Raw genomic sequence first — 16,955 nt, 5'->3', positions numbered from 1 at the left:
AAAGAATGCAAGGAGAGCAGAGAAAGAAAGAGAGAAAGTGATGATGATAGCTTAAAATATCTTACATATAATGCCCTGCTAAAGTATACAACTTCTGGGTTGTGGCTGTAGCTCAGTGGTAGAGCGCTTGCCTTGCATGGGTGAGGCACTGGGTTCAATCCTCAGCACCACATAAAAGTAAATAAATAAATAAATAAAGGTATAGTGTCCATCAACAACAAAATTCTTTTTTTTAAAAAAAAAAGTATACAACTTCCAAAAAACTGCACAACTTCCAAATAATAATGTGAAACTCACTATAACCTCCACTATAATTATTATATTGTTCTCATTTGCTGGACAAGGAAAGAAAGTATTACTAAGAAAAAAAATAGGGCAAAAACAAAACATGTGTCTTGTCATGCTATGAGCCCCATAGAGTCTGGCTTCCAGTTAAATTTCTTCAGCTTTTAAGATTCTCTACCACCTGAATTCACCTATATTTCCAAGAGAATGAAACATCACTCACTACCCTCCCTAACCATCCTTGGCAAACTGTACATTTTTAGCTCCATGAAACTGCATGAAACTTGTCTTGGTACATGTTATGTCCTTTCCTTTAAATATCTGTTTTACTCTATTCCTAAAGACATGCAGTGCTTTTTTAAAGCTCCATCTCAAGTGTTGCATCCTCTGTGAACTCTTTCATGTTTGACACATATTTCTAAGAACAATTACTTTGCTTCTCTAGGCTCCTATAGCATTTTATTTTTTGTAATTTTAATTTAATTTAATGCTGAGGGTAGAACTCAGAGACTCATACATGCTAAACACATACAACCACTGAGTTATACCACTAGTCCATAACACATCAATGAATACTCCTTGTAGCATATTGTATCACTCAACACAGTGAATTATAATCAGCAGAATATTTGTTGGCGTATCCAAGATGCCCTGAGCTCTTTGAAGGGGTAGTGACTATGTTTCATTAAGGTTCGTAGTTCTATCTTTAGATTAAATTAAGTACTCAGTAAGATGAATTGAAAAAGGAAGTTGTCATTTTTTTCAGAATAGAAAATTTAGTTTTAGTTTATCTTTTGCTGATTAGATGAACTTTAATGTCCCACCTGTACAATCTATGAAATCAGTTATACCAACTTTTGCCTCTTAGCTATGCCCATTGACCATGTAGGACATTTAGTACTTAAAACATCCTGAGACAGAAGTCTATGAAAGTGACATAATAGATAGGTGCCAGGAGTCCAGAATAAATCAAGAAACACAAAAAGAAAGTCAGGAATTAAACCTATAAGAATATAAAGGCTTGAGACAAACAAGGATTTTGGTGAGTGTATGAAAGTTAAGACCCGATGCCTGGGACCTTTCATGTATATCTGTATAATATGCTAACATTTAATAATGGAATAAACTTCAGGCTTTTCATGGACCAAATGTATCCCATTGAGTTATACTATCCAGGTTGAATAAAATTGGCTCTCATCTGGCATTGTGGCACATACCTGTAATTCCAATGGCTTGGGAGGCTGAGGTAGGAGGATCACAAGTTCAAAGCCAACCTCAGCAACAGCAAGGTACTAAGCAACTCAGTGAGACCCTGTCTCTAAATAAAATACAAAATAGGGCTGGGGATGTGGCTAAGTGGTCGAGTGCTCCTGGGTTCAATCTCTGGTACAAAAAAAAAAAAACAGAGAAAAGATTCTTTTTTTTTTTTTTAATTAAGGTTCCTTCCTTCTAGGGCTAGGGTTGTGGCTTTGTAGTCACACACTCATGGGGAGAATGGTCTAGTCAGTGCTTTATATTAAGTGTAGTTTTCAGACAAGGGCTAATGATAAAAGTACTTGCTACTGGTCAGTGAGATACTGAGGAAAAACTTGAGAGCAATCATTTACAAGCATGGAGAAATTTGATATTGTCATAAAATTTTTATTTTATGAAATTATCAGTGTATGATAAATTGGGAATTAAAAATAAAAAATTAGCTATTTAACACATTTTGAGAGGCTCTGGCCTTCTCTACTTCTCTTCTTTCTCTTCCTCCTCATCATCCTCCTTTTCTTCTCCTCTTCGTCCTTATCCTTTATTATTCATAAAATCTTTAGCAGGACTCTGGCCAATGCAATTAGGATTTAATATTGATTCAATAATTTTAAAAATCAATTAAAGCAAAGAGTCATTAAACACTCCTATACATGGATATCCTTAATACTTTATTTTTGAATGCTTTATTTTGAATTACTCTATGCAAAGATATATTCCTCAGCTAGTCTTTGAATCCAGGGCCAAGATCCTTTCTTTGACTTCACCCACAATGCATCATCTTTGACTTCCAGTTTCAATTTCTTTAAAATGAAATAAGAACTTAAAGACAATCCCAAAGCAAGCTAAGTCCTCCTTGGGAAGTTTTCCATTTTGTTCCCAATTTTTTACATCTAACTCAAGAATATTATTTTTAGAGATCTTTATTGAGCAATTTCAATACATATAATTTAGTTTGCATAGAAACGATTTTTTACCTTCATATTGCATTGTCTCATATATTTTAATTAAATTTAGCTTACATAAACAAATGAAAATATCAGATGGGTTTTGGGGAAAATACAACTGGTAAGATAATCCAGAGTTGGTGGAACATGACCATAACAATGCGAGCTTAGAAAATAGCCATCTTCATTTGCAGGGAAATGGATGGCATTAGAGCAGATTATGCTAAGTGAAGTTAGCCAATCCCAAAAAACAAATGCCGAATGTCTTCTCTGATATAAGGGGGGTGACTCAAAATAGAGTAGGGAGGAAGAGCATGAGAAGAAAATTACCTCTAGATAGAGAAGAGAGGTGGGAGGGAAAGGGAAGGAGAAGGGGAATTGCATGGAAGAGAGAAGGAGACCTCTTCGTTATACAGAATACATGCATGATGATGTGAGGGGGAAAAGAAAGAAGTGGGTCACATTAGATTGGGTAGAGAGAAGTGATGGGAGGGGAGGGGAGGGGAGGGGAAGGGGGGAATGGAAGGACAGCAGAATAAAATAGACACTAGTATTGCTGTGGGTATATACCTGACTACGTGACCAATGTGATTCTGCAACCTGTACACTCAGAAAAATGAGAAATTATATCCCATCTCATTCAAATGTACGATATGTCAAGATTATTGTACTGTCATGTGTAACTAATTAAAACAAATAAAAAATAAAAATAAAAATTTAAAAAAAGAAAATAGCCATCTTGCCACAAATATTCCTCAGGGCAGGACCATTGGCAGAAAGTTTTGCACAGGGAATGAAGAGTGCCTTTGAACTACAGAGTTTACAGTAATATCTTTAAAAGAGAAGTTTGTGTATATAAGAGTAGAGTGACTCTGGCTACAGCTAAGGCAGAGGCCCAATGGGGCCACTCTTTCAGTCTAATCCTCATTTTATTTTGGCTCATATGTAGAAATTTTGTGTCTAATAGGAAGCAAAATTCTGTATTAGTGACTTACTCAGGTTGCCTATTATGAATATATATATGTTTACAAGCATGGAGAAATTTCATATTGTCATAAAATTTTTATTTTATTGTAAGAAATTATAGGTGTATGATAAATTGGGAATTAAAAATTAAAAATTGGCTATTTAACACGTTTTGAGAAGCTCTGGCCTTCTCTACTTCGCTTTGTTCTCTTTCTTACATATATATTTATGAATATGTGTGATTTCTTCCCACTCCATAAACATACTCACCAAGTTGATAAGGGACAAGCAAAAATTAAGGTGTAGAAGAAAAGAAGTACCAGGATGGGGCTGTTCTCACACCAAAAATAAATAAATAGATAGATAGATAGATAGATTAGTTAATTAATTAAGATTTCACTTCAGATGATATCATAAGGCCAGAAAATGGACCAGAGCAGATCATGTTTGGACTAACATATTGGGGAAATGATAGAAAATCCTCTCCTGTAGTGCCTGAATTGCAAATGGTAGTACCAAACAGGATGTCCTTCCTCTATGCTACTAATTTTGTCATTTGGGAGGAAAGTGGGGCATTTTGGAACATGTGGCTTCAAGAAAGCTTAGACTGTGTCTTCATCTCTGAGGCCATACTTCAACCTGGTGCCATTTACAGAATAGGAACTAAAATTATTCGTGAAATGAATGAATAAAAAATTGCCTGTAAGTCCAAGACCTTGAACAAGATTATACCTGGGTCTGTGACGTCAGATAAATTGATCATCCTGATCTCAAGTATCTGGAGCTTCAGCAAATCTGATTGTATATCGCATGGCCAGAAGAAATTCTTTTGTAGATAAAGTCAATAGCAGCTTTTAGGGTATGATTTGTTATGCTTCAAAACATAAAAGGGAGGTATACCTGGTATGCGTATGATAGTACATGTGAAGAAATGAGGAAATTCAATGCCTTTATTATGTATGTATCTACTAACCATGTTCTTAATATCAGATAGGGAAGATAGACCTTATCCCTTGGAGATTATAATCTTTGATAAACAATTTTCAGGCAGACCACTCAACTTTTCTTTGATGAAAAGGCCACATAAATTAAATATACTAATAAATTAATGAGGCTTTTACATTGTGAATTATCAAAGAATGGAATGTTTACTGTAAATTACAGTGAAGGAGATCGTTTTAGAGTAAATCAATAGATAGTCAGATAGAACTGGATTTTAGTCCTAGTTCCTCCAATTCTTAGTTGTATGACCTTGGACAAATCACTTCATTTATTTAACTTTAATTTCTACATGTAAAAAATTATATGTATATTTACTATCTTAGTCATTTGTTTGGGAAGTTGAATAAAATATAGGCTTTAGGGCTGGGATTGTGGCTCAGTGGTACAGCACTTGCCTAGCATGTGTGAGGCACTGGGTTCAATGCTCAGCAGCACATACAAAAATAAATAAAATAAAATTTTAAACAATTGCTGTAAATTTCTTGGCATATAAACTTGATTATTAAATGTGAATCTTCTCTTTCCTTATATATTTAGGATTTGAGAGCCCCAAAAGACATTAACCCTATTCCAGGTCATCTGAAGCTTATCACAAGGAGAGGAATTTAGAAAGCTGTCCAAAAGAAGAAGATACACTGAAAGTAATAATAAATGTGAAAGAAAAATAGAAGAGCTGAAATTAAAGTGTATTTTCATTTCAAGGTAATAGAATTCTGTATCAAACATCAAGGAAAATAAGAAATTGCTTAAACATCTTCTTGTGTAGTTCTTACTCAGAATGGTCTTGAACCCTATAAAGAAACCTTTTCAAGAAATCATTTCCATTTCCTTAAACAATCAATAATGGAGTTTAACAAAGAAAGTATTATCAGGTCAAAAATGGATATGTCCTGATCTTGGTTGCAGAGAATAGTTGGAAGAATGTTGTATGTGTATGTAAATATAATGACGCCATAGAAGTAATGACAGCAGTTGGGTATGAAGAAAAATTGAGAAAGACTTTGGTTTTAACTGCATCTGAGAACAGTGTCAAGAAAGTAGCAATGTTGAGTGTGTAGGAAAGGATTATTGGTAGAGAGCTGATCTGGATGAATCCCCCAATGGGAAAAAAATGACGAATTCATTATATGAGTGTGTAAGTAAGAGAAGACCAAGAATGGAGAAGTGTCACAAAAGAAGTTACTGCTGATATGGACCCACACAAGTCAAGTATAATGACTTAACCTCCTAAAATGCAGTATGCATAACTCCATGCCTATAGCATGCCACAACTAAATGGGTACAACAAACCTGGGACAGAATAGAGCAGGAGATATGTAATGTAAAGTTTCTAGTCAAGGGAGGCTAGAAGATATTCAGTGCTTACAAAGAGCAAAAATATCAGCATTTCAGTCACAATGGGAGTAAATGGTTTTCTCTACAAAAAAAAAATCACCAATACCTTGGATTCTCTGACAGATGACAAACAGAACTCTCTGTTTGAGGAAGAAATACACAGTGGTTTGGTTATGTCATTAATGTTGATAAGCATCAGAAAATTTAAGGTTTCAATATAAAATGAATTGCATATATGCCCAATATGGAACAGTTGGATTTGAGAATCCAATACATGCTTCCAGATAATATAAATTCTGTTACCAAATTTTGTCAGCTAACTGATTCTTTTGTGCATCTTTGGCCATAACTGCTATATCTTATTAGCTCAAAAGAAGAGGAAGTACTGGGGACTGATACAGAGCAAATTACATTATATGTGTAATTATGTCAAAATGAACCACACTAACATGTATAACTATAATATAGTAATAAAAAGATTAAAAATAAATTTAAAACTATTAATAAAGTAAAAAGGAAGAATGTTCCATTGGTAGACATAGCAACATTTAGAATTTCTGTACACACACACACACACACACACACACTTAATAATGGAGATATGATGATATTACATTGGAATATAGACTGTTGCTAAATATAAGAATGCAGGTCTTTATTTCTGGAAGTCTCCATCAGATTTCATCTGGAAAATCAGTGATTAAGTTGGCATATGATATCAATCAGATCATTCCATACTTCCATAGCCTCTTACTTCTCCTACACAGAACATAGTCTAATGTTTTGGATACAGTAGATACTTTGAGAAATCTTTTTATTCTTTGGCTACACACTCCAACTATGAGGGGAAAAAACCCCACAAAACATTATCCTAAAGAAGGAAACCATATTTAGTAAAAAGACATTAATTGTGAAAGTCATGGCATTTTGCTGTATTTTGTGTATTACAATATGCAGCTTACAGGTACTTGCCTTCCAAATTTTATTGACTCATTCCATGTACATTTATTGAAGACCTTGCCTAGATCAGGCAATATCTTATTTTATAACATGGAAACTTCGATATGAAATATACAATTCCTGCCCTGAGGATAGAGGCAAAGATGGTCACAATACATGGTAATAAGTGCATATAGGAAACCATTTGGGTACTGGATCCAGATCCACAGGGACTACAGCTACTATCCCTATGTGGGGTTTTGTGATCAATTGACTTAAGATTTCTCAGGATCTCAAACAGTCATTTTCATTACTTTATAATATGGCATGATTTTTTAAAATGTAATAATGAACAAATTGTTTTATAATTGGTTCCTTTCAGCTATACCTTTGAGGTAAGTTACCCACTAATTTAACATGACCATAAAATTAAAGTTTTTTTGATGTCCTCTAAGATGTTGTCACACAGTGCTTTTTTATATAATAATGTACTTTTGCTAAAATGTTACACCTTTCAAAGATGCATATTTTTAAATATTAGGCAATTCTGACACAGCCAAAGAAAGTGCCCCTCAAGCACTCAACATTCACTTCAGTGCATTTTATATAATAGCAACTATAAGAACACAAAGCAATGGAGATGAACCAATAATAGAGGATGGGAAAAGAGCCTATGTTCTGGGGAGGTGAGCAGAAATCTAAGACAAAAATAAAGATGTACTTATTTGTATTTCACAGTAGTCAAAGACATTTTTGCTAACACTCTTATTTTTATAATATTATTTTAAATATAGAAGATTGAAATGTTTGTTTTGGACCCTTATATGCCAATCAGAGAACACTTACCTTAGACTTACTTAACCATGGGTGCTTGTCTGAATCCTATATATTGATATTAGAACCACATACTAATTTACTTATCCAGAATCTCTGTGTGGAGCCTCATCACATGTGTTTTGTTTGTTTTGGAGGTGGTCAATTTGACTGAGGTATAATTTTCATCCAAAAATGCACTCAATTTAAGTGAACAGTTCAGTGAGTAAGGACAAATTATGAACTTACATGTAGCTACCATTTCACAATTTAATATGGAACATTGCCATCACCCCCAGGAAGTTCTCTCCTGCCCCATCCCAGTTAATTTATCCCATCTTTAGCTTTAAACAAATATTGATCTACTTTCTGTCATTATATATTGATTTGCCTAGAATTTCATATAAGTGAATTAATTCACAGAGGATCCAATACATATCATTTTAAAATTTTTTCATGAGTGATTCTGATAGACAATGATGGGAACCACTGATGCAGAAGCTTCCACAAAGGACAGAGTCAAAGAAAACCAGTGTGAGCTGGATATAGGTCATAGTGTTTGGATTCTAGAAGTATAGGTTTATTTAACGTATGACTTGAAAAATCATATTAATAAAAATCATATGGTTCAAAATTGAGAGCCATGACAAATTTTTGAATGAAGAATGACATTTTTATTTCATTACACTTTGGAAACCTATAATCTGTCAATTACTACATAAGTAAATGAAACACCTATCTCCATTCATTGTCAAATGCAAAGCCATATCCCCCACCCACCTTTTAAAACTTTGCCTCAAAGGGAAATCAATCAGATACCACAGCACCTTATTTATTAGGATAAGACTATGATATGGAAGAGGAATGAGGTCTGTGTTGAGGATACATATTAATAGACTCTACCATGAATACCATAATAGGGTTTATTGGCATGAGCTGAAATCAGGAAGTATATACACAAGGCCAATTACCCGTTGTCATGGAGCAATGGACTGGAGTCTGTCAGTATCTCCATGAGGATCTTGGCATCTGTTCTCAACCTTCTGGGATTCTGTTTTAGTGAATTTCTTAATAAAAATATTGCCTAACACCAATGCTTAATACAAGTTTATAACATTTGAAAGAGAAACCTAAACAAAATAAAGATCTCATTAGAAGCGTTTGTAACTTCAGATGATCCCAGCTCCTATGGGCACTACAGCATTTGTGTCAGGAATAAGACCTCACTGCGGGTTTCGTTTTCTTAGAGCTGAATGTGTTTTGTGAGAATTACATAGTGCTGTATATTATTTTTAATATTCCTTCAGGAAGCATGTAGAAAGCCAAACAAGATGTCAAACTTTATTTGAAGAAATTATACCATCAGGCAGTTGCCCTGGCTTTAAATCTTTTCCTTGTTACCAGGCAAGAAAGGAAAGGTCTACAGAAATAACATTAGTTCAATGTTTTGAATGTTTATAGGCAAGAGCATTGTTCTCTGTTCTCCGTAGTAACGCAGAGCTTTATGAACCACTCACAGAAAAGACATTTGAAATCTAAATTCAGGTTAACTTAATACAGATTTTCGTAGCCTATCCATAAATTCACTGGGTCATGAAATTCACATATGCAAGAAAGTCTATGTAATCCACAAAATTGTACCTCTGTTTAGGTAATCATTTTGGAGATGCATGTTCACAGTATAAGAAAAGGCTGATATAGAGAATTTGGCTAGTTTAGGATAAAAAAAAATCCCATATGCTTAATCACAATGCAAAAAGTACATCCTAACAGTGTTAGTACAATATTAAACTGTATCTACACTGAGGGGAATATGTCACAACTCTACAAAAACAAAGTCTACCAAAAGAATGCTCTGTGGAAAAACAATCAGTAGGACTCCATTGGTAACATATGCGTGAATCTAAACTTGCTAAATGTCAAATACCTGAAGTGCAAGAAAAAGAAACAGTGGTGAAATAAGACTTCCCCAAGGAATATTTTTTTCAAATGTAGAGGTTCATTATAAAGGAAGACATCTCCTCACATGGATGGAATGGAAACCAACAAGAAGATCAGGGCAGCTCCCCTTCAAATGAGAAAGAAGAGAGAGGCAGGAGCTTTAGCTTAAACAGCTCCATGAATTAATTTACCTTGGCACACTTGGGGGGAAAATCACACCCCAAAAAGGAAATTAAGGCCCCTGAGGGAGGAGGTAGAAGACAGGGCCAAGGCAGGAGGATGCAGTGGTGAGCACCAGCCCCAGGGAAAGTTCTGGCTCTGGGCAGGAGGTCTGAGAATGGCCCATTTTCAGCTCAGTACCCATTTCCCTCCCTCCCTGCCTGACCACGGGGTCCCTGGTGAACACTGATCTTGGGCAAGACTTGAAGGTCATGTTCACTCTAGGATGAAGACTCACCCAGGCTCCATGGCACTCCTGGGAATGTTTGGGGTGGGAAGGGCGTGGGTGTGTGTGTGTGTGTGTGTGTGTGTGTGCTTAATTCAGTCTAAGGACTCTGGTGCCCCTGAGGAAGGCGGGGGCAGGATGTCTCCCATCTTCTCCTGCGTCGGGGTGGGGCCATGCCTGGCCATGGCCACTGTCAAAACAAGGTCCTGTTGCAAACAAGCCCCAATTTTCTGGCTATGCTAACGAGAGCTCAGTGACGCGGTGGACAAAACGGGGCTGCTGTTCCTGGCTCAATCTCTCTCTTCGACAACGGTAATTTGCCACATCACCTTACCTTCCCAGACACGAAGCATCAGAGGATTAGCTATTAAAAGAAAGACGTTTTCTCGCTCATTACAGCCTGCAATGTAAAACGTCCAGAGATGCAAGGAGACCTGTTTTCACCATTAAAGTAGAAATTATTTCTGGCGGCTTCGGGAGAAAATGCAATTATTTTCCTTCCTGTCACAGTGTTTCCACACTCACCTAGAGATGAGAGGACCCTATTAAAACGGCCTCATCTTCTTTTGAACGACACCAATGAGTGACCTTGTCTGACCTGGGGGTGGGAGGCTGGACCCCGAGTCCTCGGCCCTCGGGAGCCGGGGTCACTGAGGGCAGAAGTAATTAGACAGCACTGAGTCATTGCCACTTGCATGCTCATTGCACCAAGGCGAACCGCTGCAGAGAAGAAAGTGAGCGGTTCAGGCAGAGCCCACCCCGTTTGCCTACTCAGACTGCATGGCTCCAGCCCCTCCTGGCTGCTCTACCATGGGACAGGTCTGGGGCTCCTCCACCCCAGAAACCTCACAGTTTGGATCTGCTTAGCCACAGGTCTTCCCCACTTGCCTGCCATCATGGGGAAGGAAAGGCACCTGCTGATCCACCTGCACTGATACTGAGCTCCTTGGCTTTGGGCAGGTCTCTTAGCCAGTCGTCTGTGAAGCAAAGTTGGCCACGGTGGTCATTTCCCCCTGCCCCGACCCAAGGATGATGCATGACCCTGTTTTTCTGACCACTGCGCTGGTCACAGACTGGTCCTCTCACCTAGACCCTCCTCCTCTCTCTTTCGAACAGCAACCCAGTGTGGTACTTTTCATATCTCAGTGCAATCTTCTTCTCATCAATTCAGGATCAGCATTCTAAAGATGACTCATTGGCATCATCTGGCATCATGAGCAATCATGTCACCACCCAAGATGAAGATCCACAATAGATGAGTAAGGAGAAGCCCCCACGCACACCTCATAGCCAAACTCTTACTTTGATACTTTTTTTTTTCATACTGCATGCAGAAAGCATTCTTACCATATAAGCATCACACTGATCTATCCTGGTTTATGATTTTTTAAAATTATCCTATTATGGAGTAGAAACTAAATTCTAGGGAAAGGAAGGGAAAATTTGAACCTGTCTTGCAATATAGATGATAATTTGCTAGAGGTACTCAGAGGATATGGAGAAATGTCTCTCCAAAAGACCAATTTTATCATGTCTAAAAAGTGGTTGCTAATGTATTTCAAAATAGGAGTAACGGGAAAGGAGGCTATCTCCTGGTTTTCTGGCTTCAATTGCAGATTTTTATGAGAATTTCATTTAGTAAAATAGGGAAGAGTAGCCTTGGGGACATGTTTGAGATAAAATTTGGAGTTTGGAGTTCCGTTGAACAATTAGTTTTCTGACAATTTCTGTGAACTCAGAAATTGAATGTACTAGTGAACCCAATCTCGTCAAAGCCCAGGAAGTAAGACCCAATGCTCACAAATTTTAGTAATGAATCCTTATTTTTTTATGTGGTTCCAACATAGGCTATAAAGGCAACATACTGACAATACTTACACAAGAACAAAATTTACTACAAAATTTGATCTACCATTCAGAAGTTTCTAATAAACCAAATATGGATGCATATACCATGGATTCAGATGTTAGAGATTTTTCTTCTTCTGACTGAGATTTCATATCCTGTATACCATATCTGGAGCATGCTAGAAAAGGACAGAATTGCTTGGTCATTCTGAAGACAACTCAAGGGAAAAGGTTTTCATTTGAAACACTCATATAGCAAAGGATCACAGTTATTTGACCATCTGCTCCACCAATGACGCAAGTGCCACAACCTCAAGCATCTGGGCACATTATTGCACTTCTCCATGTCAAGTGAGGATTTGTAGAGGCTGTCATTCTTGAAGACATGTAATAAAAATGTCATGATCTGCGTCCTTCTTAAGCGAGAACAAAGCCTAGGTTGCCATGACACCAAACAATTTAATAAAAAGCAGAAAAATTCAATCAATCAATCAATCAGTCAACCCTTCCATTTCCAGAAAGCTCAAACAACTTATGAGGCATAATGTGACCTATTCTTTTAATACCTTGAAGGCACAACCAGAACTTTTTCAACAACTTTCAGTATGATACAAACAATTGAAGCAAATAACTATTCTTCAAATTTCCTATTTAACTGCATATTTGAAACAAAAATATTAATGTTACTGAAATGGGTTGATAAATGTCCTGAAATCCCCATCTCACTTGACACCTCTGGGCAATTTAAGTTACTTTCATATTTCAAGTTCATAACACTAATGGAAATTGTGCCTACAGTAACAGAGATTAACTTCCAGAACATGAGAACCCACTTTCTTATCACTCATTAGCAAGTTACAATATGAGAATGATGACTATAGGAAGTGAGTATGATTAAACTCTTGTTGTGGTGTTTTTATGTTTTTATTGATACCTTATAGTTATATCGGGGTTCACTTTGATACAACTATTCATACATAGAATAAATTTGTTCCATTACAATCCCCAGTCCTTCCCCTCTCCCTCCCCTCTTACCTCCACCTGTTCCCCTTTCTCTACTGATCTTCCTTCTATTTATTTATAGTTCTTTTTAATTGGTACTTTATACCTAAGCATAAAGGTGAAATTCACCATGGTATATTCTTGTATTGTCATGTAGTTTTGTTTCACTGAGCCAGTCATTGATTTTTTTTGGTATACTTTTATTTATTTATTTATATGTGGTGCTGAGGATTGAACCCAGTAACTTACACGCGCTAGGTGAGTGCTGTACCACTGAGCTACAACTCTAGCCCAAGTCATTGATTCCTATTCTCACAACTTTGGAGCAACAGGATGAATTTGTGAAATGGTTTTTGTGGAGTCAGTAAGTTTGTGGCTGGCATGATGAATCTCTGATGCCATGGCCAGGATCTGTTGGTCTAACTACCTTCTCTATCTAAATCAGTCTTCCTATCTATTACTTTATTACTAGGAAAAGTGATTTGTGGTATTGCAGAGTTAAATATAATACAAGATACACATAAAGCCATAAATAAGTTTTCATGTGCAAAGCATATATAATAATCTTGTACAGGGAGGAAATGACCAACAAATTTTCTTGGACCTTCATAGTAGCAAAAGCAAATACAAGTAATGACAAGAGTCACAACATTCACAAGAGTGTTATCATACAAAGTTTTCATAAGAAACAGTTTTCCTGGTATTAAATCCAAACAGAAATCAGTGCTGTGGGCCTTTATAAAACTGGAAAATGTATTATAGAGAACACTCAAAACCATCTTGTCAGTGAAGCATAATATGTAGCTAGTTCCATGTGACTCTTTTTGATGATACACTTCAATGCAGGCAGATAGCACTATGTCAAAGGGTAATTTCATTAAAGTAATTATACAAAAAGACAAAATAATGTGGTCTAAATGTGCAACTCTCTGATGATTTGGTTTGATTACTAAAATACCAAATCTGGAGGAGTGAATGTAATATATTTCCTTTAGGTTATTATGTGTGTTATTTTTTTCCTTCACAACTCAGGTTTAGATAAGAGACAGGCAGCAAAAATTAAGAGTATGTTTTCAGATGATAAAATGGGGCAAAGATTTTCCAAGTTGTACAATAAAGAACAACTCCTAAGTTTTAATCCTTGTCTAATTAGCTTTGCAGTAGCTATCATATCATGAAAATTACTCACTTTACTTAACAATCATTTCTGAATGGATGGCTACATACAGTGTGTTCTCCAAAATATGAGTATATGGGTTAACAAGGTCTAAAAGTTCAATGATATGAGCCAATGTATTTGTTTTAATTGATTTTAATTTTAGCATGCACAATTCAGTGATTTTAAGTATATTCACAAGGTTGTACAACCACCTACACTATCTAATTTGGGAACACTTTAAATACTCTGCAAACCCACCATAGGCATATTAGCAGTCATTCTCCATTTCCTTATTGCCCAGCCACTAATTTCCTGCCTTAATAGATTTGCCTGTTCTGGGCATTTCTTATAAATGAAATCATACAAAATATGGTATTTTGTGACTGGCATTTTTTTACACAGTAAAATATTTTCAAAGTTCATCAATCTATAGAATGTATCAGTAATATTCTTTTTTATTTACTTTTTATTTTAAATTTATTTATTCTAATTTGTTTATACATGACAGCAGAATGCATTTTAACTCATAGTACACATACAGAGTACAATTTTTCATGTCTTTTTGTGTACTTTGTACACAAAGTAGAGTCACACAATTTGGGTCTTCATACATGGACTTAAAAACAGCATACTACAGGATGCAGCCACATCAATGTTTATAGCAGCACAATTCACAATAGCTAAATTGTGGAATCTACCTAGATGCCCTTCAATAGATGAATGGATAAAGTAACATTCTTTTTATGGCTTAATAATTTTGCATTGTATGGATATATAAAATTTTGTTGATTCATTCATCAATTGATGTACATTTAGGTATTTTTCACTTCTGGACTATAAAGATTAACACTAGTATATGCTACTATGAACATCTGTTTACACAATTTTGTTTGAACATGTTTTCAATTATTTTAGGTATACACCTAGAAGTGGGATTACTGATACATATGATTACTGCCAAACTATTTTCTAAAGTAAATTCACCATTTAATATTCCTATTAGAAATCTATTTGGGAAGCACAGGAGCACAAGAGCCAATCGGGGGTGGTTGGCGGCGCACGGTGGAGAGATTGAGGTAGAGGGGCGTGCAGTTTTCCCACCATAACAGTTACCGCTGGGCACCGTGGACTGTATCTGGGTGGCAGCCTCGCCAGCCTTGGTGTGCTAGCTGTGGCACCACATGGGAACTCCCCACTCCCCATTGGCCAACGTTTGACATAGGGATGAGCTCATAGCTCGCCCCACAGCAGACGCACCTCTTACACAGTGACTCTGCTCAAGGAGCCCCCAGCCGCCCCCAAGCTGCCCTCTTTCCTACCCTCTCCAAGGAGCTGAGGCCATCCCTGCTGCTCTTTACCTTCGTGGGGCTTCTGCTCAACAAAGCCAAGAATTCAAAGAATGCCCAAGGTTTGGCTGGTCTTCAAAACCAGCTTCCTGGTGCTTCATGAACTGGATTCTGCAGTGCCTGAGCAACACCAGGGAGCTGAGAGATTACTGCCTCTAGTAGCGGGACCTCAACCATACCAGCAATGCACACACAATCCTCATGAAAGCATTTGCAAAACTAATCAAGACAACATGGACCTTCATCCCCCAAATGATATGGTGAGCCCATCTGAGTTCAAAGTCCAGATCCAGAGATATGCACAGCGTTTCAATGGTTAATCAGCAGGATGCTCAGGGGTTCCTCCATTTTCTTCTGGATGGACTCCACAATGAGGTGAACCGAGTAACAGTGAGGTATAAGTCCAACCCCAAGAACCTCCATCATCTCCCTGATGATGAAAAAGGGCAACAGGTGTGGAGGAAATATCTAGAACGAGAAGATATTCGGATTGTGGACATCTTTGTTGGGCAGCTAAAGAGGTGCACTGGCGGTGGTTTCTACTCTAGAGTTTTCGATCCCCTCTGGGACCTCTCACTGCCCAATGCTGAGTGAGGTTTATTGAGGTAACACTAATGGACTGCATGAGGCTCTTCACCAAAGAGGATGTGCTTGATGGTGATCAACAGCCAACATGCTGTTATTACCGAGCCAGGAGATGTATAATATACAAGTTTTCCAAAGATCTTGGTGCTCCACTGGAAGCTGTTCTCAGAATCCAGGATACGAGCCAGCAAGCTTACAATATTTGTGAATTTCCCACTAAAAGACCTGGACTCGAGAGAATTTGCCCCAGAAAATACCCACCACGCTGTTTACAACCTGTGTGCTATGTCCAATCACTCCAGAACCACCATGGGTGGCCATTGTACAGCCTACTACCAAAATCCAGTGACAGGCGAATGACACGATTTCAGTTTCAGTCATGTCCATGTCCTCCAGCCAAGTCCGTACCAGCGACCCTTATTTGCTTTTCTAAGAGTTGGCAGGTCCACCCTCCCGAGTCTGTGAGGGAATTTTCATCCACTTGCAGCTCCCTCCAGCCCCCGCACTTTCTGGGAAGACAGCGCCCTCTGGAGCCTGCTGGGAGTATTTTGCCTGCATCATGGTGCTTTTGAGGAGCTGGCGCCTGTCTCTACCTGGACCTGCTCACCAGTCCAGTGCAGGAAGCACGCATGATCCAATAGACCTATTAATGGTACTGACTCTAAGGGCACAGGCAAGGGGACGTCTTTTAGGAAAGATGGTTTGGGTGTTCTAAAGCCCAGCTTTTTTTTACCATACAGCAATAAAAGTGTTCAGACTGAAGACCATCTCCTCCGTACCTTTTCACCGCTGGGAGGTTGGGCTGGTCCTTTTGTTTAATTCTTCAAGTACAACTTTCCTAATGCTAGCTCCCTGTGGTACTATGTAGGTATTGGCCAGGCTCAAGCTTACAACAGTAGGCCTGGAATATAAGCAAGTGTTGTTTGGGGTGTTTCATTTTGTTTTGGATGTAATCTAGTTGCCTCCAATAAGTGTGCCTTAAAGCATTTGGGCACCAGAGGGTAACTCTCCCTCCATGAAATATCCCTCAGTACCTTCCCTTTTCCCCACTGCCATGTTCAAACCCACTGGGGGAAATAGGGTCCAGT

The 16,955-nt window shown here is 37.7% G+C and overlaps 1 pseudogene; it reads left to right on the top strand.

Moving 5' to 3' along the window:
- Positions 1 to 12,067: 12,067 nt before the first annotated feature.
- Positions 12,068 to 16,582, top strand: LOC124109965 (ubiquitin carboxyl-terminal hydrolase 2-like; annotated as a pseudogene).
- The last annotated feature ends 373 nt before the right edge of the window (positions 16,583 to 16,955 follow it).

This window comes from Marmota monax, unplaced genomic scaffold (assembly GCF_021218885.2).
Source record: "Marmota monax isolate L192 unplaced genomic scaffold, Marmota_monax_Labrador192_F-V1.1 WCK01_AAM20220418_F8-fsc00054, whole genome shotgun sequence".
In the NCBI taxonomy this organism is placed as follows: Eukaryota; Metazoa; Chordata; class Mammalia; order Rodentia; family Sciuridae; genus Marmota; species Marmota monax.
The sequence above is the reverse complement of the archived record's forward strand: the minus strand, read 5'-3'. Positions and strand labels throughout refer to the sequence as shown.